The sequence below is a fragment of the Pantherophis guttatus genome, chromosome 2 (assembly GCF_059756535.1).
Source record: "Pantherophis guttatus breed Tessera chromosome 2, ASM5975653v1, whole genome shotgun sequence".
NCBI classification, from domain to species: Eukaryota; Metazoa; Chordata; class Lepidosauria; order Squamata; family Colubridae; genus Pantherophis; species Pantherophis guttatus.
Window position 1 is genome coordinate 165,444,608 of NC_142064.1, and position 25,936 is coordinate 165,470,543.

The window sequence follows — 25,936 nt, forward strand, 5'->3', positions numbered from 1 at the left end:
TTTTTAATCATTGTTTGTTCCATTTAATCAAAAATACTATATAAAAAGGGGAAAAAATCTATCCTTATTAAGAATACTCCAGCAAAGAAATAGAGACATCAGAAAAACTACTTGGGGGGAGGCTGTACTCCTTTGCACATACCAATTGATAAGTCCTACTAAACACAATGGAATTTAATTCAAATAAGTCTATACAGAATTGCACCACTCATTATTTAAATGCCCAACAGTAACTAATCATAGATGAAGTTCAAGTTTTGACCACTTGGTTACATTCAATCAGCTTCTCTATTCTAGCAATACTTATACTGAAATTGCCAAGATTAATTATCACTATTTTCCAAACAGCACACCACATGATAGTAAGAGTTATTAGCAACAGCATGCAAACCCTAATAATTCAAAAGAAATCATTTCTCATTATTTCCATTTTCTTCCATATTTTTTTCATAAATGAGGCATTTGGAGTTTTCAGTAGTAGCAAGGAATATGAGAAAAATTGAAGTTTTTAAAGTATCTGAAGCTGTCAATTGGGGATATTTTTAGCTTGTGAATACATTAGCTTGAGAGGGAGATTTGTTAATTTTTCATTTTAATCATTATATAATGATTAAAAAACAGATTAAGAGTTACATAGTCCTGGATCAGGAGCTACTTAATAACAAACTGCAGGCACTGAACTTCATAAGAGGTCTTTTTCCATCTGTAACTTTTCTGCCCCCTCATTAAGAATGTGAATGGTCCTTCTCTTACCTTGCTTGTTTCCTTCTGGGGCTCTTTGGCAGCTTTCTACTCGGTCTCCTTGAAAAAGAACAAATGAATATTTTGTCTGGCGCCTGGGAGTTTCACTACCGTGCTCCTTTCTTTTAATGCTTTTTCTTACAAAAAATACCCGTATTTTTCACGTTGAATATGAAAAAAATCTCTCACGGCCAATAAAGTCAGTTTTTTTAAATATCTATGCTCGTTCCAAATTAAAACAAAAAACAAAAACCACCAAAAATATTCTGCCACAAAAGAGGAGGAAGGGGGTTGGGAAAATCAGACAAGAAACCAACAGTAGAAGAGCTGTATGCTCCAGTTTTATTTCCAGCCCAGAAGATAAGTGCAGCAGAGGCAGGTCCAATTCCAAAACAAGAATATTATTTTTCTTCAATGAAGCAAAACTCACAATTATGAGTTCTCAGCTAAATTCTGCGCAGAGAATTTTGTTTTTAAAATTAAACATAGATGGTTGCAGCAAAAATATACTGTCAGGATGAGCGTGAAATCTGTATGCTTTGTAGTTGTTCAGGGTACGGCTTTTAAAAAGGTGTTGGTAGATTCTCAGTTTACATGGAGGAGCATCTGAATATTTTGTTTTCAAAAGTGCAAATTAAAATGGATAATATCGAACCCATTCAAAAGTTTAAAGGAGATTAGCTCAGAAAAACAAAAAAGAGCCAGAAGACTCTGAGACAGAGATCCAAGTACCCAGTAAAGTCTTTTTTTTTTTTAAAGGAAAGCGAGACGTAGAACACAAGCAGGAAAAAAAAAAAGATCTAACAGTTTCTTTCAGGAAGATCCAAGGGGGAGAAGAATCCAGGCAAGGATCCACAAATGGCAGGGAAACCCACCAGCAGTGCTTTTCATACGTGGATCCAAAGAAGGGAGCTCCAGCAGTCTCTCTCATGTACCGGGATCCTAAAAAGGATCCAGAAAATAGGCTTCGTGGTGAGGAAGGAGCCCACCACTCTCTTTCATACGGATCCACCCAGACAAGCCAAACATAGGTGGATCCAGAGAAGAAGGCAAAATCCAGTCTCTTTCTCACAAAGACAGGATCCGCAAAACCCGGGGCGATCCCGCAGCTGAGTTTCTCACAAGGAGGTCCGTCAGTCGTTTCCTCTCCCCGCGGGATCCACCCAGTTTAAGAGCAGAATCCACAGCAGCAGCCGCTCGCCGCTCTCCTGTCCCTCCCCAGCGATTGACGAGAGATTCTCTGGGGGAACCAGGGGGATTTATGGAGGCAGCAGCCGCAGGGACGGCTCCTCGGACCGAGCTTTCGCTTGTAAGGGAAAGGGGTTGGGCCGCTGGCAGGACAAGCAACGCCGCTGTGTTCAGTGATGCCGCCGAGCCGGCCCTCCACTCCTCCTTGCAGTAGTAGTACTAGCAGCAGCAGCAGCAGCAGCAGCCGCCGTCGCCTCCGCAGCCTGTGCCCTCCGCTTCAGGAGCAGAGCTGCTGCCACCGCAGCCATTTTGTTACTAACTGACAAGAGCCCCGCCAGGCAGCCAGCGCGAGACCACAACGGGGCGAGGGGGAGGGAGCAAGGAGCGAAGGAGAAAGAGAGAGAGAGAGAGAGAGAGAGAGAGAGAGGCGAGAATCCCTCCCCCTCCCTTCCCTGACCTCAAACAGGAAGTCCCGACCACCTCTCCGATCACGTGGCAAAGCCGAACGCATAAAAGAAGGCTCCGAGACATGCAAAGATGATACAAAAGGCGAGCCAATGGGGCGACGGGAGCGGTTAGCGGGCCCCGCCTTTCTCTCAGCCTTGTCTAGTCGCGTGAGAGCGGCCGCTGGGGCCTTTTCCCTGGCTGGGTGATGAGCGCCGCCTCGAATGGCTTTGCCTGCTCCGTCCATCTTGTGTGTTAGCTAATTCGCCATAGAGAGGGAGTGAGAATCGCAGGTCGCTCCCGGCCGCTTTTGCACAGAGAAAAGCAAAGCAAAAAAAAAAAAAAAAAAACCCCAAGGCTGGGAATGCGAGAAAGGCGCAGGGCATTCGTTTCGGTAACTTTTCAAAAAAAAAAAAAAAAAAAGCAAAACGCGTTGCAGCCGCAACCGAACCATTTGGAAAACAAATAGGTTGGTTTGATCCGCCTGTTTGTTTATGTAACTGTATCCTTGGTGGATGTACGCTGAAGCCATTATTTTAGTAGCCGCCGCCTGTCTCGCAACACAAGCGTTCAGTGAAAGGAGAGCCGAAATAAAAGAACTTAAAAGATGCGATGCCGTCGCTATTTTATAATTTTATGACCCGCTTTAGAAAAGAAAAAAAACCCCCAGCTTTAGCCCATTTCTTCTGAATTTACCATAAACTTGAGCAGTCGCCTCGCACTGCCGTGGAAAGATCAGAGTTATTGATTTCGACCTACTCCCACTAGAGATCCCTTGTTTAGGATAATAACTTAAACCTGTTTCCCAGGATGACATACATAAGGTAAGCTACACCTGTTGGTCCACTGGCTGGTTTCAGAAAGGGTGAAGTGAAGCCTTGGGAATTCACCCAGCTACTGAAGGTGAAGAGGCACACCAAGCTGAGGAAGTGGCTTGATGTTTGTTTAATATAGTCTCTCTAGTGAGCTGGAGAAGAGGTGAAGAGAATCAATAATAGCATAATTCTCGCTTTGGTGGCCCTTAATCTCAAGGGTGCACAGAATTCATGGCCAAAGATAGTTAACCTTTCCAACCTGAAGGGGAGCACCAAATTAAACTTGAGTGCCTCCAATGTAATGCCTGCAGATGCAAAGTTTGGGGTAAAGTAAATAGATTTAATGCCTTGAATTCCATGGCTTGGTTGGCTACTGTCAGCCAAAGATTGATCAGGCTACTTTTCAGAGAAGAACCAGCAATATTATAGGGGTAAAAAGATACCGTAAATTGTTGTTGTTTTTTACAATGTTTTGGTTTCTCACCATCCAAAGTTATCAAAAAGAATAACTCTCATGTAGAAAATAACCTTACTCTTTCTTTTATTTGGCCCACTGAAAACAATTGTTACAAATGTAAGCCGGTAAGTAGGCTTGGAAATCCTACATCTCCGAATAAACTATCTTCACTGAGTGTTCTCCTAATCTCGTTGTAGAGGTTTTTGTATAGCATACTAACCTCTAATGTATTTAGTGTGATTTTAGCTTAGCACAATGTGTAAAACCAATTGCTGGGATTTGTAAATTACCTTGTAAAGATTAACATTGTGTAAACAGGGTGACTAGGCCTAACTTTAAAAAGGTTAAAAGCAAAATGTGGCTTAATACATTGTGTCAACCTAACCATACAGAGAGCCTGCTTTGATATACATTTACAGATAACTGGAGGATGTATTTTGTAGATGGCAAAAAGAGCCAAAATAACTACAAGTATTGAATTCATTGGTATGAACTGCAGAATAAGCATATACAAATTCACCCTGGAGTTCCCTATTTAAAGACATAATCATGAAGACTTTTAAAAGTATCCATAGATATATCATTTTGAATGAACTGGCAGTTTGCAATCCATTATAAAGCTTTAGGCAATCCAAAACCATGCTATTGCAACTCCTAAGAAACTTTCAGAAACCATAGAATTACATTTGATCCAATACTTGCTTGGAGCACAGACACAAGTCAACTTTCATTAATAGTTAATATGCACCTTAGAAGGTGACAACACCTTGCTGACCCTGGCTAATCTGAGAAGCTGAGCAGGTTTTACCCTGATTAATATTTGGGTAGAAGAATTACCTGGAGATTCTAAGGATGTTGGCTAGACTGAGAAATTTTAAAGTAATTGCAAATCCCTGCCAAGAAAACTCTGGGAACACAGTCATCAAGACTCTCAGGCACATCTTTTTCTTTTATGTAGAAACAAAGTTTGAGGTGTACACTCTGCAATAAACTTTGGACCAACTGAAATATATATCTTAAATCCCCTAACAAGATGACATAATTGTCCAAGATTTTTAAAGCTCCAAGCATAATAGTTGGTATGATTTTTCAACTCTGTCTCTAAACAGAATATTATTGGTGTTGCAACACTATGCCTCATTGTGTCTTACACTCAGTGGTTTGACTAAAACTACAGTATGCTAAACAATTATGAAAGTGACTCAATGTCAACAAGTATATATCCCTGTGATAATAAAATTTAAAAGATTAGCATGAGAATTAGCGTTTATGGTTATTGTGCTGATAATAAATGAGATATAGTTTAAATGTGTGAAAATTAAATTCAATGCTAAACCCAGGTTTATTTTTCCCTTATAGGCAATGTTGATGTTATATTTTAGCCATTTCCAATAAAAACTTTTTTCATGAACTTGAGCACTCTGATTTTTAGATAGTTTTCACAATAGTATCTCAAACAAATTAAAAATTCACCTTATTTTCAAGTTCATCTACATTTTTATTTTATTACCTTTCAATGAGCATTTATTCTGAATAAATCAATTGTTCAAAAGAGATTTGTTTTTCAACAACCAACAAAAACTTCATGAGATATTTGACCAGATTTGATTTCACTTGCCTGGATTACCTGTAATGGCTGTTTATTACTAGACATAGTGATTCTTCTCAGAAGACAGGGATCAAACTGATCCATTAATTTTCAGTTTTGACATCATTTGTGTGTTCCCTTTGTAATGAATGATTTTTTTTTTTTGGTCCATGTGACTTATTTTTGCTATTTGCTTACCATAACACTACTCCTTATCTTTCTAAGTCACAGTTCTTGCAAACAACTGCTAGAATGTTGATTCTTTGTTTTGAGAGACATTTGCTCTGGCATAGAAGAAAAAAAATCTGAGAACTCCGTATGATGGATATATAACAGATATCGGTGAAGATGGATTGGCAAGTACACTATGAAGTGCTGGACTTGTCATCCCTCATCAGGGCACAATGGGTCTATTTTTAGCTGTTGAGGATAAGTCTGATAACGTCTTTGATTTATAGACTGAAATGTAATTAGAACCATTTTTTGCCACTGGAGGGAGACCACATTGCTTAAGAAAGCAATAGGAAGAGAAGTCCAGAACAAAGCCAAACACACACACACAGGTGCTGTATATTTAGTCTAAAAAACTTTGTAGACTAGACAACATTGTTATGCACGAAATCTTTTAGCAGCTAAATTTGAAGTAATCTTGCTTTTCACAGAGAAAAAGTACTAGCAATAGAGGGTAAGCATTTCTGCTGGCAATTTTCAGCAGATCTGATTATACTTGCATTGAAATGGCTCGGTTTGGGAGAGGAGCCAATCAACCCTGACTTTACTGATGATGGATAGGGGCATGATTTTGTTTGCTGTACATCTAAATCTAGGCAGGGGACAAAGTTGCAAGGGAGTAATGGAAAAACAAAAATAGCAATGGAATTCCACTTTGTCGTGTTTATAAATGTAGGTCAGCAACTGCAGTGCCTGGCAGCCCAAAAGGAGAACAGAAAATTATTTTACTGATACTTTCTGAAATCAAAAGTCTCATACAAACTGAATAGGCATAGTCATGTGACCTCACTGCTGCTGTAAGTTGCAATTTATTTCCCAGGCTTGAATAGGATTTTAATGTCACAAATTAAATATACATTGCTATTGCCCAGTGAAAGTGGTTTGTTTCTCTGTATTATAAGGAAATGTGTGAATTGAAATTTGCTTCCACTTTAAGGTATTATAAAAGGTCATTTTAAAGATCTTAAAATGGAATTGGTATTTTTAATTATTTTTATTGTTACATTTAAAATGTCAAATATTGTGGCTGTATTCTAATTGTGTGTTATTCACCCCTTAAATCTGATAGAAAAGAAACAAACTATCTCAGTCTTCTCAAAACATATCTTACGTTTGTAACAGAGGTGGGTTTCAGCAGGTTCTGACCAGTTCTGGAGAACCGGTAGCGGAAATTTTGAGTAGTTCGGAGAACCGGTAGTAAAAATTCTGACTGCCTCTCAAGTCCTAGCTGATCGGGAGGAAATGGGGATTTTGCAGTAACCTTCCCCTGGAGTGGGAGGGAATGGGGATTTTACAGTATCCTTCCCCTGCCATGCCCATCAAGCCACGCGACGCGCACAGAACTGGTAGTAAAAAAATTTGAAACCCACCACTGATTTGTTGTACTTACTAGTATTGAATAAAATTTAGATATGTTTCTAGTTGAAATGAAGAATATGAGCAACTTCTTTTAGCTTATTCCAAATTAATGAATATCTTAAAACAGATGTTAATGAAAAGAAGAACTGTGGTGACATGATAGCAGTGTTCCAATATCTAAGGAGCTGCCACAAAGAAGAAAGAATCAACCTATTCTCCAAAGCACCTGAAGGCAAGATAAAAAACAATGGATGGAAACTAAACAAGGAGAGAACCAAACTAGGACTATGGAGAAAATTTCCTGACAGAACAATTATTCAATGGAATGGCTTGTCTTCAAAAGTTGTGGGTGCTCCAATACTGGAGATTTTAAAGAAGAGTTTGGACACCATTTCTCTGAAATGGTATATGCTTGAACAGGGAGTTGGACTAGAAGATCTCCACAGTCCCGTCCAACTCTGTTATTCTGTTAAAACTGATTTAGTACAATCTCATTGCTTTCCATACTACTGGAAAGCCATTCTCTCTCCCCACCTTTTGTGGTCATAGTATTGACATACAGCTGGGTTTTATTTTGGGGGGTGAGTTTTAAAAACTAAATTAATAGTCAAGCCTCTGGGTGGGTCACAACAGATTAAAAATATAAATTGATACAAAAGACTTATTTATTTATTTATTTATTTATTTATTTATTTATTTATTTATTTATTTATTTATTTGATTTCTATACTGCCATACTCCCGAAGGACTCAGGGCGGTGCACAGCCAAACAATAAAATACATACATATTGTATGACCCCAATGGATATTGTTAGGAATCAACTTGGATTTAAAAAGGCTCTTTGCAAGAGGGCTGTTCGGGAGGGGTTTTTGAAATGTAACGAGGAAGGTAGTTGCACAGACCTCTAGGGAAAAGAGTTCTAGAGTGTAGAACCCATCAGACATTTCTGACCTCTGATGGATGGGGCAGATTTTTAGCAAGCCTTCATAATATGTCCCTACTGACGGGCAAATTCATTGCTGACAAGGCAGCATAGTATTGCAGTGCTAGTCTGTACAGCATAATGATTTAAAGGTGATGGCCAGCACTTTGAACTGGGCCCAAAAACCTGCAGGTAAGCAATGCAACAATTTTAGCACTGCCATTGCAATTTTGCAGTTCTGTAAACTGACTCAGCAGGACTCCTGTCACCACATCCCAAAGCAGCTGCAGCTTCTGGACTGTGCAAAGGCTGCTCCATGAAATATCATCTATTACAATAATCAAACCAGATGGTGCTGAAAAGATGGCTTGCCATCGTTAAAGCCGCCTGGCCCAGGTAGGATTAAAACTAGAATTTGGAGATTAAGGTAAGCATAACCCACCCCACCCCTAGTCACAGACTCTACCTGTTGTTTGATCAATAGTCATGAGTCCAAAAGGACACCGAGTTCTTGAACCAGTTCATTTGGAATGCACACAATTCTATTCAGAGTAACTATCAATATTTCAACATATTTGAATTATATATATCAACTCAACCTTGGATGGATTTAATCTGAGTTTATTTTGCCCTCTTCAGACCCCCAGACATTTGTTCAAACTTAATTGCGTTTCAACTTGACTAGGTAATGTAATATACAGCTCAATATTATCAGCCTAATGATAGCAGCTCCCTTTAGATCAGCAGAAGACCTCATCTAGCAACTTGATATAGAAAATGGGGGGAATAGCAAGCACTGTGGAGCAGCTACATCCTAACAGACTGGAATCATTCACTCAAGAGCAGAATCACTGAAAATCGGTGTCTTCAAACCGGCATCCTAGCAGCATACCACCACTGATATTATCAAAAGCTACTGGCAGCATCTAAAAGGACCAGGAAGTGAGAAGTTTCTTCCTGCTTAGACCCAACAAAAATAGTCTGTCTAGGCAATTAATAATGACCTGGTCTGAATTCAGCCCATCTGTTTTTTCTAAAATTCTATGTAGCTGAGTCACTTTACATTTTCCCCTATGCTTTTGTGTTGCTTGATTTTTTTTTTTAATTTCCTGATATATTTTTGGAGAAGCTTGACAAGAATGTGTATTTGTTCCACATTAATAAAGCAAAGTTTTCTTTGTTTTTTAAATCTTAAAACCCTGTTACATTTTCTCGGCACAAATCTGTACTCGCTATAACTTAATCCTCAGTTGGATCAGATACAGTTTTTTTCCTCATAGTTATTCCTATTCTGCTTACTTTCTGGCTTATACATAATCATCTACAGTAGCAAGAAGATGGGAAGGCAGCTAGTGGCATAACTGAAAATATTGGAAAGCAGATATTCCAACTGGATAATACTTTCACATATGTTTGATGCTGAACTAATGCTTGATTAAGACCATCTTCAATGTATCTGCAGGGAATCTAATGTAGCTGGTCTTAACCTTTAGATGAAACTATAATAGCAATTTGAGCAGAGAAACATGAGCCTAGTAGCAAAGACTTCTTTACTGTGGTTCATTCATGACTTGATGGATATTGGTTCTACAGGATTGTTTGTCAGTAACAATTTTGTTGAGTTCTTGTAAAGTTATGCTTGTGCCACTATTATCTAACCATCTTGTCATCTTTGGTCTTTTCTATCTCAGTTGCTCTGATTTTTCCAAGAAGCAGGGTCTTCTCCATTGATTGTTGCCTTTGAGTTACATGTCCAAAACATCTAACCTTTAGTTTCATTATTAGAGTTTATATGAGCAGTATGGTTTTACCTCATCTAGCACTGAATAATTTGTTCATTACAGTGCAGGGTATTCCCAACCATGTTATCCAGCATCACAATTCAAAGGCACCAATTTTCTTCATTCAGCTTTTTTATGATCCAGTATTCATAGCCATATGTTACAACTTGAAAAGCTGTAGCCTACAGCCTATTTGTCAGTGTGATGTCACTGCATGTTAATGTCTTGTCTAGATCTGTCAGTCTTTCTCCCAAATAGTTATATCTCTATAAATTATTTAGTCAGGAAGATAAAATGTGTTACTACTTCAAGTTCGCCTTTCCCTATTTGTGCTCAGTTGGCCCTGCATGTTGGTGTAATGTGAAGTTTGATTCTTTTAAAAAATGTGGAGCAGCAAACCAGGTTTTGCCCTCTTCTTTTTATCTTCAAGAAGACATTCTCCATTCTTCCTCTCTTTCAGTCATCAAAATGGTATCATTAGCAAGTCTATTTATTTTGATTTATATCCTGCCTCTTGTATATCAACTCCATATGAATTGCCCCCTCTTCTTTTTTCCCTCAACAACAACACTGTGAGATAGATTGGGTTAAGAAATAGTGAATGTCCCAAAGTCAACCAGAGAACTTCCATGACTGAGGGTAGAATAGAACAGGGGTCCCCAACCCCTAGGCCATGGCCCACTACTGGGCTATAAGCAGTTAGAACCAAACTGCCCAAAGTGGCAGGTGAGTATGTATGTGCACACATCCCCTCTTGCATGAGCATCACACGTGTGTTCACACATGTTCCATTTGCATGAGGGGCAGGTGCACATGCCCACCACTCATGCAACTACAGCTGTGTGTGTTTCCCCACCACTCATGCAGAACCAACCCCCCCCCGCCTGCCCACTGGTCCACTAAACCAGAAAGGTTGGGGAACTCTGGACTAGAACACAGGTTTAGCTCTCATTTCATCATATTGTTGAAGTTAGAACTCATATAAATGCAATAGTTTCAAAACTGTTTAGCATTGCCTCTCCTTTTGGGATGTGTGGGTTGGAATACAAATTAATCTTTTCCAGTCCTTTGGCCCCTGCTATCTTCTTTAGTTGCTTCCAATGTGCAAGTAGCACTTTAATAGCATCATCTCAAACATTTCTATTGAAACTTCATCAACTCCTGCAGCTTTCATGTTAGCAATATTTTCTAGGGCCCATTTAACATTAACTTCCAGAATATTTGCTCTAGTTCAGTGACCAAATCTTCAGTGACCAAATATTGGCTCATATCTTTGATACTGTGATCTCTTTTGTTCAATTCTTCTGTACAGTAATTGAGGTTCTATACAATATTTTCCTTTTCTCCAGTACACCAGATATGGTAGAAGAAGATAGGTTTTAGATTATTTCTGTTTATAGGGTGCATTTAAACTACTCCATTAATTAATAGCCTCCTTGAGGCAAAATACAATGGTTGCATGTCTGATTTCTTCACATGTTAAAGAGCCTTGGTGGCACATCAGACTAAAGTGCTTTTAAGTAGCACCAGCTGCCTGCAATTACTGCAAGTTCAAATCTCACCAGGCTCAAGGTTGACTCAGCCTTCCATCCTTCCGAAGTAGGTAAAATGAGGACCCGGATTGTGGGGGCAATAAGATGACTTTGTATAAAAAATAACACCGCTTGGGGGGGGGCGAAAGCCCTACTAAGCATGTATATACAAAAAGTATGAAGGCTTGCTTAACGCATTGTAAGACGCTCCGAGTCTCCGGAGAAGGGCGGCATATAAATCGAACCAATAATAATAATAAATAATGTTACAAAGGCAGTTTTGTTTTAGTGAAAGCTAGAGGCTAGAAACTGGGAGACTATGAGTTCTAGTTCCACCTTAACTAGGGTAGAATAAAGCCCATTGGGTTACCTTGGGCCAGTCATACTTTTTAAATCCTAGGAAGGAGGCAATAGCAAACCACTTCCAAAATACTTCGCCAAGAAAACTTCAGGGACTTGTCCAAGCAGTCTCCCAGAATTGAAGACAATTGAGTGGGGGAGGGGGGACTCTGAAAATAAACTCACTACTGCCTTGCTGCTTGATTCTAATTGGCTCATGGCTGTGGTTTATGGTAGATGGAACTACAATGCCCAAATTTCCCACACAAGAATGTCCAGAAATAGAAATTCTGAATGCTGTAATCCCAGTGAATCAGATGGGGGATAATAAGTTTGATTAAATAGATCTATAGGAAGGAGGAGAATTGATGAATGTTAGTTTTGCATAACAATGTTTATTTCAAGGCTGATTACAGATTGATCATGGGGGGGGGGATCCTTTGGTTTAGATCAGTGATTCTCAACCTGTGGGTCGGGACCCCTTTGGGGGTCGAATGACCCTTTCACAGGCGTCGCCTAAGACCATAGGAAAACACATATTTTCAATGGTTTTAGGAATAATTTTATGGTTGGGGGTCACCACAACATGAGGAACTGTATTAAAGGGTCGCAGCATTAGGAAAGTTGAGAACCACTGGTCTAGATTGACTTTTGTGGGATGCAAATAACCACATTTGTAAAACTGTAGAGGAAAAGTTTCCACAATTTATTCTGATAGTTGTATTAAAACACAGAATATTTAGTTACTTGGTTTAGCTGAAAGATAAAGGAATTGAGTTCATCATTTCTTGACTTCATGAATGTATCCATGTAGTTTTCTTGGCAATACTATAGAAGTAGTCCATCATTACCTTCTTTGGGCATTTTTAAAAAGACTTCTAATCCAGCCTTATAACCTTAGTGTTCTTTGGTGGGTTTTCATCCAAATAGTAACTAGAACCAATCCTATCCTGCTTCAGAGTTTAGAAAACCTTGACCATAATCTCTGTTGGAGCCTGCAATTTGATTCCAGAATATTGGGGTACTGACTGATGAATACAACAGTTGTACTTCTTTTTGCAGTGTATATATCCACTATGTATTCAAGTGCCAGATGCTAAGAGATAGAAACTAAGGATTTCTGCCTCCAGCGTACCTCTTTAAATAAACAACCCAAAATTAGATTAGTGATTATAACATCTTTTTGATTAAATTAAATGGCTTGTCATTACTACAAAAATGGTTTATAATTGGAACTTGACTGTTTTAAAAAACCAAGTATAGGCATACAGTACTAATCTAGCAACAGGATTGAATATAAATCCAAGTATTCTTGTGGTGGTCCTACTAAAATCATAAACCTCTGCCAAAGAGATCTTGATGGCTAATGTGTTGGGGCAGTTATTCATAATACCTGCTATAAGTTTTGAGCTAAACTCAAAACCTTGAATTTTCTATTTGGTAATAGCACTATTATTGGGGGAGAGGAGGTGTCATTTCTTTGATGTTCTCTTAGGTCTAAGTGATAATCCTCAATAGCCCAATGCTGGAAATATTCTGTATATTTCTGCTGGCAGTGTTTGTACAATTTGTAGGTTTAGAGTGAATATTGAAATGAGATGCAAATACTTTTTTTACAAGGATCATATTCCCTTAGGATAATTAAGGACTGCATATTAATAAGATGGTGTCCTTGGTTAAGGAATAGATCACATCTATTGATCTATCACCTAGACTAAGGGTAGCTGACAGCTGCGGATGCCAGATCTGACAACTGTGAGCCATGCAGGTGCAAAATTGTCACAAAAATCCATCATCACAATTTGAATTATGAATTGGATTTTAGAGCGAGGAAGCATAAGTCACAATGAGAATTTACAAACAAGATGAAACATGTTTTGAGCCTTTTATACTCTAACTTCAGTAGCAGTGCAAAAGCTCCTAATCAGGTATCAGATTTCTTTGGCTTCCCATAGTTTGTGGGAACTTGCCACTTTCATCCTGAAATCATTTTGCTAGGACTAGCTGAAATTCCAGGTTATTCCTTTTGTCCCCTTTTGCAATTGGGATTTTTTTTGCAATTGAAGTGGCGTAACTTTTATTTATTCAATTTAAATAGAGCCCCCCACCATCTTACGTATGTGATTCAGATATGTGTTTAGTTCCCTTGTACCCTGACCTACATTATTTCTGCATGGCTCCTATTTATGAGTGCTCAACAAAACCATCTGGATGCGGGGAGGGGCTCCATGAAGGTAAGCCTTTGTGGCAGCCATTTGCAGCTCTCCAAGATGAATCTACTCCATCTCAGATTAGTTTTCGTGTCTTATTCTGTCACAACTGTGCACCATAAAGAAGCTCTTAATTTTTCTGGCTCGTCAGCTCTACTGAGTGATGACCACATGGGTGACAAGCTTGACAGCAGAAGCCTATTCTAGTGTCACTTGTTACTATTAGTGTCATCTGTGAGAAATATGTGCCTGCCGTGTGTGTTAAATTGCCGAGGCAATAAGAAGCAAGGAGGATCTCCATGCAACCCTGCTAGTGTTACAACAACAACCCATTTGGTCCAGCATTTTTTTTTTTACAGCGCATCTACTGTGTTTCCCCAAAACTTATTTTCTTATTTTCTTTTGGGCTTCAAAATAAGCACTTGGGCTTATTTTCGGGGGAGATCTTAATTTTTTTAAAAGTGCTACTGCTGGCCTCGCTTTCTCCGTCATGCTGTCTGCTCCCCAGAAGCAGCAATGGAAGGGAAAGAGACGGGGGGGAGGGAGGAAGGAAAGAAGCGATTCCAGCTGCCTTGCAGGAGGCTTGTGCGGTCGCACCTGCAGCAGATGAAGGCAGAGGCATGGGGGAGGCAGGTAATCCAGACAGTCTGTGGTGTTGCTTGTTCGGCATGGCTGCAGGCAAGCCGAGAGACAGAGGGATGGAGTGGGCAGCAGGTTGGGGTTGCTTCTGCCTCCACCTGCTGCCAGTGCCTCCCACAAGCACCCCATGCTTGTGGGAAAAAGCAAAGTGGGGAAAAAGCAAAGTGGCTGGCCGCGGAGGTACCAGCTTCAGGAAGCAGCCCAACAAGCAAACATAAGCGCCGCACCCAGAAAGAAATGGGCAAAAGTCTGTGCTCCATTGCCTCTCAGCTGTGGAGTCTGGCCAGGAAGACAAAGGGTAGAGCCATGTACTGGGCCCGCAAAAACTTTCCCACCTCCCACCAGGTTAACGTGCAGCTCCTCGCCTTCGCTTTCGCTCCCCCCTCTTACCACCCCTCCCCCCACACCTGGCCCTCTTTAGACTCTTTGGCTCCACTACAGTTGGAAAGGAGGTCTCTCTCTCTCTCTTTCTCCCCCCTCCCCCCAGCGGCAGTGGCGGAGCTTCAGTGCCTGGCGGGAAGCTTCTCACCCATCCTGCCTGCTGGCCCAGCTGCTGCTGGGACACTTCTCGGCTGCTGAAGGCCCCGTGCTGCTGGTGTCACGGTTGAAGCTGTGCTGCCTGTGCCACCTCATAGCTGGTAAGAGAGCTGCAGCACCCGCCAGGGTCCAAAGACCAATGGGCTCAGCATAGCTGTATGGAAAGCCCGGTGTCTGCAGCACCGAATAGGCATGCAGGCTGGCACTCAGCAGCCCAAAGGAGTCAACGGGCGAGGCAACACAGGCAGCTGCTCTGGAGGATTGCAAGTTGGAGGCTTTGCCTTGCTCCGATCAGCAGGAAAATCCCCCCCCCCCCATTTCCCTGCTGATCGTTCTATCCTTGGGGAGCTCTGCACAGACACACATCCCAAAAATGCTCCCTCCGAAGCCTTCAGCCTTGCAATCCTGTGCAGGGAAGGCAGAGGTTTGCTCCAAAGCTGTGGCAGAGCATTGCACTGGGAGGCCTCCGCAGAGAGACAGAGAGGTAGCTCCCGGCCCTTGCTTGCTGAGCTGATCCACGGGCCACAATTAAGGTGCCAAGCTTCCATAAGGTAACCAGGGAAGGGAAGGGCTGCCTCCTATGCTGCCCATGCCCATCCCTTCACTAGGGCTTATTTTCAGGGGAGGGTGTATATTTATGCCCACCCCAAAAATCAGGCTTGGCCTTATTTTCAGGACATGTCATATTTTCGGGGAAACACGGTAGGTGAGGTTGCTCCAGTGAGAGCCAAAATAGATCAACAGACAATATAATGCTTTGGTTTTGGCACAGCAGATCAGATGATTTAATGTTTGTTTGCATTTAAGATAAGCAAGCTAACTCTTGCGTACATTAACTTTTATTAGCTTGAGGCATCTTCCTTGACATGCTAGTTTGATATATGGAGGTTTGGTAGTCATCCATCTTGGGAAGGATTCAAAGGTTTTCTGGCCTGCCTTCAAATGAATAAAGCTTTCACAAATCTGGTATTGTCCAAAGGTGTTAGACAACTACTCCCAGGAATCCTAGCCACAACTCCATGGGAAGTTGTAGTTAAGAGGTGCCATCTCAACATTCTTGAAGAAAGCTGTGTTGTGGGGGATCCAGAAGCACATACAACTAAAGCTGCTAATTGTGTATCTTATATCTCAGTTTTAAGTTTAATCAAGGTCAGTTGAGTTCTGAAATGGACTTGAGGAAGAAGCAAAGGTAGAGGCACCATAATTGATGACCATCTCTTATGTTCTGACTTTGTATGAAGTTCATTGTCAGAAAATGTCTGGAAATTGCAGTTGGTGCTAAGCATATGCTGCTGCACAACGTAGTGTACCAGGAATAAAGCTGCCCACTTAGAAATATTTATATTGTCAATTAAAGCCCTAATTGGTTCAGGATCTGATTATGTGCAAAATCATTCTCTCCTGGTACAAGCCCGCCCAACAGGAGATACTCTCACTGACCATCAGGCATCGGGCATTATAATCACCTTCTGGAATCACCCTCTGGAGATCAAATTGGCCTGACTTTTCATAAGGACTTGAAGACCTGGTTGTCCCACTATTTCACAATAGCATTTTTATACAGTTATTCCTAAATACATTATATAAGGTATACAGTTAACTGTAGTTTTCTCATATTCATACATGTTTCATTGAAATCTTTTGCAGCCCCCAAAGCCAAAGATGAAGATTTTGGAGTCCTCCAAAAGTAGCTACTACTGCATAGTCATGTTTAAAAATATGACGGGAGATTAGTGTACTCATATTAACTACCTGTATTTTCAATTAACTTTAAACTTAAATGAATTCACATTTACTTTTTGCCTTAAACCCACTCACTCTAGTTTCAAGTACATTCTCTCAGATGAGCAATTCAATCGCAGTCTTGAAAATGTAGTTCACTTTTGGTTTATGATGTTTCTGAACTAATTGGGGACATTTCTTAAAAAAAACAGAATCAGAGAATCTGAAATCATGGACCCTGTAGAATAACCCCCATTTCCATCTCTTCTTTGGTTGTTTGACAGTTTGCTCCAGTAATTCCATGTAAGTAAGCATATGTGATGTATTAGAAAGCAATGAGAGAAGTGACTATCCTATTACGCTCATTGTAAAGACCCGTGAAAAGCCAGAAAAATATCAAGCCTAGCAAAATGCATTTGGAAACTGTAGTGCTTTTTTCAACTACTTTTAAAACAAGTGGTCCTACAGCAAGGAAATGTGATTGCATTCTTTGAAGACCCCACATTTTGTATAGTCTTATAGCAAAAGTAATTTTGACAGCTATCATGGAGGATGAAAAATTCTTCAGAGTTGGATGAGTAATGGGGATTTATCCTGGTGTTCTCTTTTCTGGCATAGTTCATTCTCAATGCATATTTAATAGCTACAGACTTGACTTTCTCCTCATTATTCTAATTGATTCCAGAATTGTCTTAAGTGGTGGTAGGGAATGCTTTTATTTTCCAAAAATCGCTGACCCACATGCACCAAGCTTGAAATTTTACCGCAATATAGATCATTGGAGGTCTCTCAGAGATATTAAGGTAGTTAAGGTGAATATTGAGACTGTCTGGCTTTTCTAATCATGATAGACTTCTCTAAGAGAAAGGTTTAATTCAGTTAGTTTAGCAAGCATCTCCAGTTAGTCACAATCTGAGGCTTAGGGGAATGGTTGTATGGTCCAAAGAGAAAACTTTCAGAAGAGAGCCACACACTCAGTATTGCATATTTAGTCACTGCTTGGACTTTATTTTATCAGGGATTAAGATGACATAGAATAGCACTATTTAGAATGCAAAGACAAATAGCTCTTGCTAATCTATTTCTATTTGGTAGATCACAGCTTTTGGATATTTGATTTATGCCAAGGACCTTCTCCAGGAAGCTAATTCATTCTCATTACATTTTTTAAAAGAGGGCTATTGTACTATATATTCATTAAACCTGATGGTTATAATCTGGAGGTGTTCTTTCCACGGTGATATAATTTTGGCTAGTTATTGCTACGTCACTTTTTTGACAGTGTAGTTCAGAATCATGCTGACTGGGAATTTGTCAGTTTTACTGATTTCTTCTTCAAAAAAAAAATTTGCAGTTCCAGTTGTTCAGATGAAATAAATTACTGCACCACCAATCAATTGAAGCTGGCAGATACATTCCAAGTTTAGCATTTACGTTTTTGAAACATGGCTGCTAATTTTGAATTATTAGTACTAATGATGCTGCTTATTATAAAAAAAAATCTGTGTATGAATTTAAAGATTATTAATGCTTATATAATAAACAGACTGAGATTAAATTACACAGTTTTGAAGAAATGGATTTCTCTATGTGTGTATATATGAGCAAGGCATACACACACACACACACACACACATATTCTCTCCCCCCTCTCCCTTCCCCCCCCCCCCCCATGCTTTGTATGGGTTGACTGGTGAAGCAAAAGTACAACCCTAACACACAACTCACTGCTCCATTCCTGCTCTGCACTGCATGTTGCAGCCAAAGACACATTCTTTTCTAATCAGATCACCTTCCTGGATTTATCATTTTAATGTTCTCTGGGCCATTGAGCCCTACAGCTGTAAATTAATTTTTTTTTGAAGTGATATAGGTTTTAAAACTTCAATTTGTTTTAATGAGCATGGGGGACTCGCCTTACTTCCATCAAAAAAAAAAAAAGCAATTATTTATGCATTCCAACATTCTCAAGAACTCCACCTACGGGACACAACTGGTCCTCTATAAAGTGACTTGGTATAGTTGTGATGGTTATAGTGCAGCACACCACCTGCCTGCAATGTGCTTTCTGTGCTGAGAATTAGCCCGAGCCAGACAGGAGCTCGCAAGAAAACATTAGCAAGTCTCTTGGTAATTTCCTTCATCACCTTTCTAATACTCCAGCAGTGTAAGGTAGAATTATGAGATGGCTAATGATCAGCATCAATTTAGGCTGCCTGATGGAACTAGATTACTTGCCATCCACTCCCCAACCTTCTGTGACTGGTTTGTAATATCTGCTATACTTTTTCAAATAGCAATTAGCCTAATAAACAATGTTTTCATTGCACAGATGTAGATTAGTCACTTCAAATACTATAAAGAAAAGATTATTGCACAGTCATACATGAAAGATTATGTCTTGGCAATAAATATGTCCAACTACTGCTTTGGGATAGTGTTTTTGTTTTGTGCTAGGCATGCTTCTCAGCTGCTTGGTGGCACCAATGTTTTAATCCCCTTTAGTAACAAAACTATATTCTGACGGTTGAATGGGAAATTAGCCAATTCACCGCGTGCTTCAGAATTTTAAGTTGCCTACAGTCAATCTGACAAGAATACTTGAACGATAGAGTTTTGCAGAGATGTACTTGTCATTTTAAGTCTGTACTGAAGGTATACTGGGTAGAAAACAATTCTCCCCTTAATGTACTGTAATCAGTTGGATCTTATGGAAATCAATAGGGTTTAAATCATCACTAATTTCTCCCACTGACTTCAATAAGATCTAAGTGCCAGGAATTTAATCTGGGTCTAACCCAAATATGTTTGGGTCCAACCCAAATTTGGTTCTCTGTGCCAATTTTGAATGTATTGATACCTAAATGCCATATGGGAGTCTACATATGTAATAAATATTGATTGCTGTCACTGGCATGAACATATTTGATTTGATCAAATTTGCATTGAAGTAGGACAGAGATAGTGAGGCACATCATACAAATTATGTGACAGAAAGCAAAAAGAAATAAATGAGGCCATGCTAAGTATTAGAGGCAGTGTAATAATGATTACATAGAGTGAAAAGAGGCCCACATAATTGAACAGACTGAAAACAGCCCTTCATTTATTGTTAGAAACATTGACTTCATAGACATGCATGGCCATTGATTGCAAATAAAAAAAAAAGGACAAAAAAAAAACACCCACATTGAGTTCATGGTTGTAGTCAGTGTCATGAACACTATAGAAATCTTTTCAGGTCAGCTACTCTCCCTTGAGGGTTTATAGGATTATAATACACACAGTAAATGCAAACATAAATCATAGATCTGATCCTAGTCATGCATATGTACCTCTGAAGCATCAAATAGGCCTTGTCTGGGCAAGGAGATTAATGCTTTGACACAGGTAAATGTGATGTCTAAGTAGGTAGGCAGCCATTGGGTCATTATATTATGAAGTTTACCGTCACTAGATGTAGCACTAGATATTGGGATATTCATTCATTCATTCATTCATTCATTCATTCATTCATTCATATATAAAAAGTTGGTCCTGAAGGCTGTTACACAGTGCTTTATTACATTTAAACATTATTATTGCTTACATTTATATCAAATGTTTCCTTCAAATTGTTCAGGGAAGTGTGCCTAAAGTCATTCCATTTTTTCCCAAAGAATCCTATGAAATAGCCTTGGCTTGTGTAGAAATCTGATCCAAAGAATCTTGGGATATAATCTGGCTTCCAACACCATATGCTATCTTTTTTGACATGTCTAACATTCTGAGAGAAGTTCATGGTGAGGGAGAAGAAGATTCAAACAGCTTCCAGAATCACAAACACACAAACACACACACACACACACACACACACACACCACTTAAGGTAAAATATGCTCCCCTGTTTTGATATTTTGATCTCTCAAGCTTGTCCCATGTGGAATGGCCACTCAGTATATTATTAAAATCTCCTTTGTATGTATGATTGAAAAGAGCTTCATGATGGCATGGCATAGCTGCTGCTTTGCAAAGTCACTTGCAAAAACAATTTTTAAAAGAGTTTTATTTGCTTTTATCTTTTAATCGTATTAACTTTTTGCACTTGAAATGTAGGAATGGTCTATAGTGGGGAGAAAATGAACTAAGAGATTTTTTCCTTCATATGAGAAGAGGCTGCCACATCACAAAGAAAATGGTAACGGGGAATAAAAACAACAACGTCACCAAACAATCTTTGATCCAATAAAAAAAAATATTTGTTTCAGAATGAAATTACAGTGATAAAGCCTATTAAAACGTTCCTGGATAATTAATTGGACAAATTTAAATGTATGAAATTCCTGTAGTTCTCATTATGAGAGTTGCATTATTATGCACAGCAAAATCCCTAAAGCAGAAACAAATATGTTCATTTGCAACATCCATACCTCAGGAGATATCAGCAGTCAGGCATTTATGGCAGGGCTGGATCCTGTAACCTGGCAGAGTTCACACCTGCCTGAATGATTTGGCCAGGCAGTATGCAAGTCAAAAGCTCTGTTTTCCCTTCATCCAATTTGTGTGGCCCTCTCCCCCTTCCAATCACATTTAATGGATTGGCAGCTGTTAATCAGAGGGCAGTATCCCTGCAATGTTCCTGCATCTCTACAGATACTGCAAACGTACATTTTACACAACTCTCCTAGTTGCACTGAATTTTCCCAAAGTGCAGTCACCTTGGAAAAGTCTTGGAAAAGTGCCTTAAGGAACTACTGTTTGCATACCATGCTTCCGGATTTCCCAGGGGCATCTGATGGGCCTCTGTAAAAAGAAGCATATTGAACCAAGTAAGTCTTTCTCAGACTGCTGCTCTACAAATATGTTGGGCTACTATATTGTTATCCCCATATATCTGCAATTTACCTATTAAGTATAATGGGAATTGTAGTCCAGGTTGTAGGGAAGACTAAATTCCCACGCTAGCAGTTGTAGGCAACAACCCTCATAATTCTCATCATTGCTTTGAAAAGTTGAGCACTGTAGTCCAACACATCTGTGAGGCACCAGTTTAAATAAGACCAATCCTGAACTCTGGCTTTAAATAGCAAAAACCCTCCCTCCCTCCCTTGTCACAGTCTAAAATACATTTATTTATTTATTTATTTATTTATTTATTTATTTATTTATTTATTTATTTATCAAATACATATACGATAACAGATATGTATAAACATGATTATGAATACAGGATAAGGATACAAATAAATGGGGACAGTAGACACATTGGTGCATTTATGCACGCCTCTTAGGAATGGGGTGAGGTGAACAGTAGACAGTCTAAGGTTAAAGTTATGGGGGTTTGGGGAAGAAACCACAGAGTCAGGTAGTGCATTCCAGGCATTGACCACTCTGTAACTGAAGTCATATTTTCTGCAATCAAGTTTGGAGCGGTTTACTTTAAGTTTGTATCTATTGTTTGCTCGTGTATTATTGCAGTTGAGGCTGAAGTAGTCATTGACAGGTAGGACGTTGTAGCAGATAATTTTATGTACTATGCTTAGGTCAGACCGAAGGCGGCATAGTTCTAAGTTGTAGAATTGTATTATTGTATTATTGTCGGATATACAGTGCGGGTTCTAGGCAGATGAGCTGTATTCGAAAATACACATCTACTTATTTGATATAAAGTTTTTACAATAAATTATTTCAAGAGATGTTGCTGGAGGAAGTCCAGAAGAATTTTTGGCAGTACAACCCTCTCGGACGGATACATTGGAAGAATGAAGAATGCAGGTCTTTCAACCCTTAAGTTGTGCTAGCAAAACATATAAAACCAGGTGTTCTCAAACAGTGAGTCTTGCCCCCTCCCAAAAGGGGCTACAAGTAGCTTAATGTCGAGGTCATAAGGTGGCAAAACATTTTGTTTCAGACATGTTAATGTAGCTCAGCCTTTTGTGTATCATTAAGCAGTTTTCTCTCTGCTTCCTTTTCTTAGCAGAGAGACAGGAATTCTGTGAGCTGCCGAACATTTGTATTTTCCAATGTTTGTTATAGAATATCATGAACTTTTAATACTGAAGCAATTAAATCTATTTGTTTTACAAAATGTTTAAATCTATTTAAATCTACTGTTATATTAACATGTTGACAGTTTTTGTAACTTTCTTTGATTAAAGCATAATGTGTTTTGTAAGGCATTCCATGAAATGGAAATTTCTGCAGAGTATAAATGACACTTATTGAACATGTAAAAAAAAACCTATTAGATACATGCACTGATCATCAATAGCTTTGATCAGTTTCTCCTGGAAATATTTGTGTCTCCAATATCTCTCTTGATGTGTGGAATAGCATATCTACAGTCACTGGAACATTTATGAAACTAAATGAGTTAATAAAGTTCAATGTTTTTTTAAAAATCTGCTTTACTTTAAAGTTTTGTAAAATTCTATCATTGCTCTTCAGAAAATGCACCTCTGTTAGTCTCTTTACCTGAGGTGGAGCTTTTCCTGTTAACGCCTAACCATGGCATGAACAGATCCTATAAAGATTGTCCTTTATCTCATCTCCCTCTGTGGCAAGTTAGCCACCCTTAGCTCTTCTGATGTTAAAGTAGCAATTTCTTCTTTAATTAGGCAAGGAGCTGAAGGAAATATTCCAGAATGCCACCAAACCTATGACCTGAAGGACCCCCAACTCTCAGCAGATGTCAGACCCCTTTGAATGAACTTGCATAAAACACTTGTACCAAAACAGATCAAGTTGTGATAGTCATCTTGTCAAACTAATATTTCCCAACCTCATCTCAAGAGAAAGCTTAGTGGATTTCTTTTTCCCACTAGCCAATGATATTTGGTGGAAGGAGAGAGGGGAAAGAAACGCAGAGGAATTTACCAATCCCTTCCTTGAATATAACCTGTTAAGCTAAAATTAATAAAAAAGGAGAAATAGTTATAAATACAATCTTGTCAGACCTGGAAGCCATCTTTTACATTTGGGCCTTCTGGCCTGCCACTTATTCTTCTGTGGGAAAATCGGAGGGGGAGGGGAATTGCATAGAGTATGGGTGATATGTAGTCAAAATAACATTCCTTTCTCAGAGAGTCAAGGATGCATAGCCCTGGCACCTGGAGTCGGATGATTGGGAGGTGTCTCCAGTTTCGATGGTGGATGATTGGACCATGTGATGAACATGAGGGTGCTGGGCAGGGACTTGAACTTTCTCTTGGGTGGGGAAAACCTGGAAACTTTCAGATTCGGGTTTTTCCAGATGTACCAATAAGACATCTTCAATAAAAAGGAACTTTGAGGAAACTCAAGCCTTGGAGTCTTCTTTCTTTGGACCCTGACAGCTCTGCAGTTAAGGGATTTGACACTAGCACTTGTTGGCATTGTGCCTACTACAGGACAATGTTCATTGTGGACAGTGAATATATCACTACAGTATTTTGATTGTTCAAGGTGGGTAGCCCTTTAACTTGGCCATGGGGAGGAGCCCACTATATCCCCAAGTTAATGCATAAGTTTCCCACATCCTTACCGAAGGCTTGAGAGAAGCAGCCATCTTTTTAAAAAATTGAAAAATTTTGAAATTCATTGGGAGAATCATACACGGTCACCACAATCCGCTCAAACAATCATCATGCTCACATGTAACTCAAATGATCATTATCCCCAGATATAACAACAACAAAGCCCCACACTCCTCCAGTCCGTCTCTGGATTCTCATGTGACCCTTGCAGAGTTGATGCAAAGCAAATCTCCATTGGAAATGTTGCCGGCACTGGCATTGTTTCCAAGCGCCTGAATGGGCCCCTTCAGAGATCTCAAGAACCGGAGCCTCAGAACTGCATGCTAAATTGCCTGTTGGAAAAAAGAGAGTGCAACACCACAGCTCTCTTTCTTTTATTCCTGTGCCTGCAGGTTCACCACATTACAAAGTGCTCCTGCTTTGCCTTTTTCTTTTCTCTTGACCAGGGGAATTTACATCCAACAGAAAAATTAAGTTTGTTCCTCTGCTAGCAAGCTCTTGGAATGAGGACGAATTGCATTCCTGCTTTTGCTCCTCCTCCATCAGGCAGGCAATCTGCAAAGAATCTCAGAGCTGCAGGCTGCTTATTCATGGCATGAGAAGGTTAAACAAAGGCCTCATTCATCCCTGCTCTCTTTCTGCCAGTTTTCCTTTCAGCCCGCCTTGTGTTTTTTCTCTCCAGCATTCTCTTTTGCAAGCTCTGTCACTTAATTCCATTGACAGTATCGTTCACATTGGGTGGGAGCAGGGGAAATCTCTCATCCCATTCAGAAAACACCACTTGGGTGCTTTCTTTCTTTTCCCAAACTCCCCCCTCCCTTCCATCTTTAAGTCTATCAGCATCCACAGATTTGAAAGCCAGCCAGAGCAGATGAATGCAGGAACTGCAGTCAATGTAGATCCAGAATGTGGCCGAAACAGAACCTATGTCCAGCTTACGACTTCCATCTCAGCTAAGAAGGTCACAATTAGCACTTTGGAAAGCTCAGTGAATCTTATAATTAAACTGGATTCTAAAATGCAGTTTAGATGTAAAGAAACAAAGAGGCGTGTTCAGTTTTTATACATGCTGCATCCCACAGACCACTCGTTTCCAATCTCACATGTTACCTGTGAAATAAGTGGTTTATGGATGGCAAGCTATTTCTGGCTGAGTGAATTAATCACCATGCCAAAAGCTCGGTGGCATCTGAAAATCTGCTTTCTTGTAATGCGCACTGGTTTGCCCTCATGCTGAGGATTGCTCCAATCCTCAGTTGCTCAAATGCTCAAAGGGAGGAATCACACATTTAGTGTGGCTTGTCTCTCTGTCTGTTTGCTGCTCCAGGGTTGCTATTTCTAATCTCTTCCTGTCAGACGCAGAACTGACACTCTTAAGTGATATTCTCTGAATATGTCAGGTGAAAGCATGTACCTGGGTGAATATGTGATATGGTGGATTCCTAACCCTCTTTTCCCTTACAATTTTGAAAGGGAGAAATTATTGTAATTGGCTGGACTGGACAGATGCCTTGCATCATTGCAGCATTTAAATGCAGTATAATCATATTTCTCAATTACAAAATGTAAACTACGGTTTATTCCACATGGTGTCAAATTACATTTTTAATCTCCTTCCCTTCCAAAACATAGACAAACAGGGGAAAGGCAGCTAGAAAAAAAATGCACTCATAGCCTAGGCATTCGATATTTCAGAGGTGCAGCAGTACATATACCTTTACTGATCTAGCTTCTTTCTTGCCTTATACTTCACAGCCTAACCTGGAGATCTCAGAACAGTCATAGAAGCAACCTATATAAGTACATTATTGGCAGGAATTCTGTCAAAGAATTATTATCTTTTCCAAACTCTGTTTCATCATCATTTTCTGCAACAACTTCCCTACCTCTGAATTATTATTGAAAAATTTCTGTTATATTTCTGACTTATGTTATGC

At 39.7% G+C, this 25,936-nt stretch overlaps 1 protein-coding gene and 1 long non-coding RNA gene across 13 annotated transcripts in view; one reads left to right on the forward strand and one right to left on the reverse strand.

The window, feature by feature from the left end:
* The window catches only part of TNRC6C (trinucleotide repeat containing adaptor 6C), a 597,645-nt gene that overhangs the window by 161,223 nt on the left and 410,486 nt on the right, over window positions 1-25,936 (reverse strand). For 7 of the 12 annotated variants that reach the window (XM_087887233.1, XM_087887232.1, XM_087887230.1 and 4 more), the window contains exon 1: window positions 754-891. The exons of the other annotated variants lie outside the window; for them this stretch is intronic. The gene's annotated coding sequence lies outside the window, so the exon portion shown is untranslated. Of the gene's footprint in view, window positions 1-753; window positions 892-25,936 lie in introns of those variants that run through there. 12 annotated transcript variants of the gene reach the window in all.
* Window positions 3,057-7,481, forward strand: LOC132710972 (uncharacterized). Its single transcript, XR_009621714.2, has 2 exons — window positions 3,057-3,197; window positions 6,951-7,481. It is a non-coding gene; the product is annotated as an uncharacterized LOC132710972 (long non-coding RNA).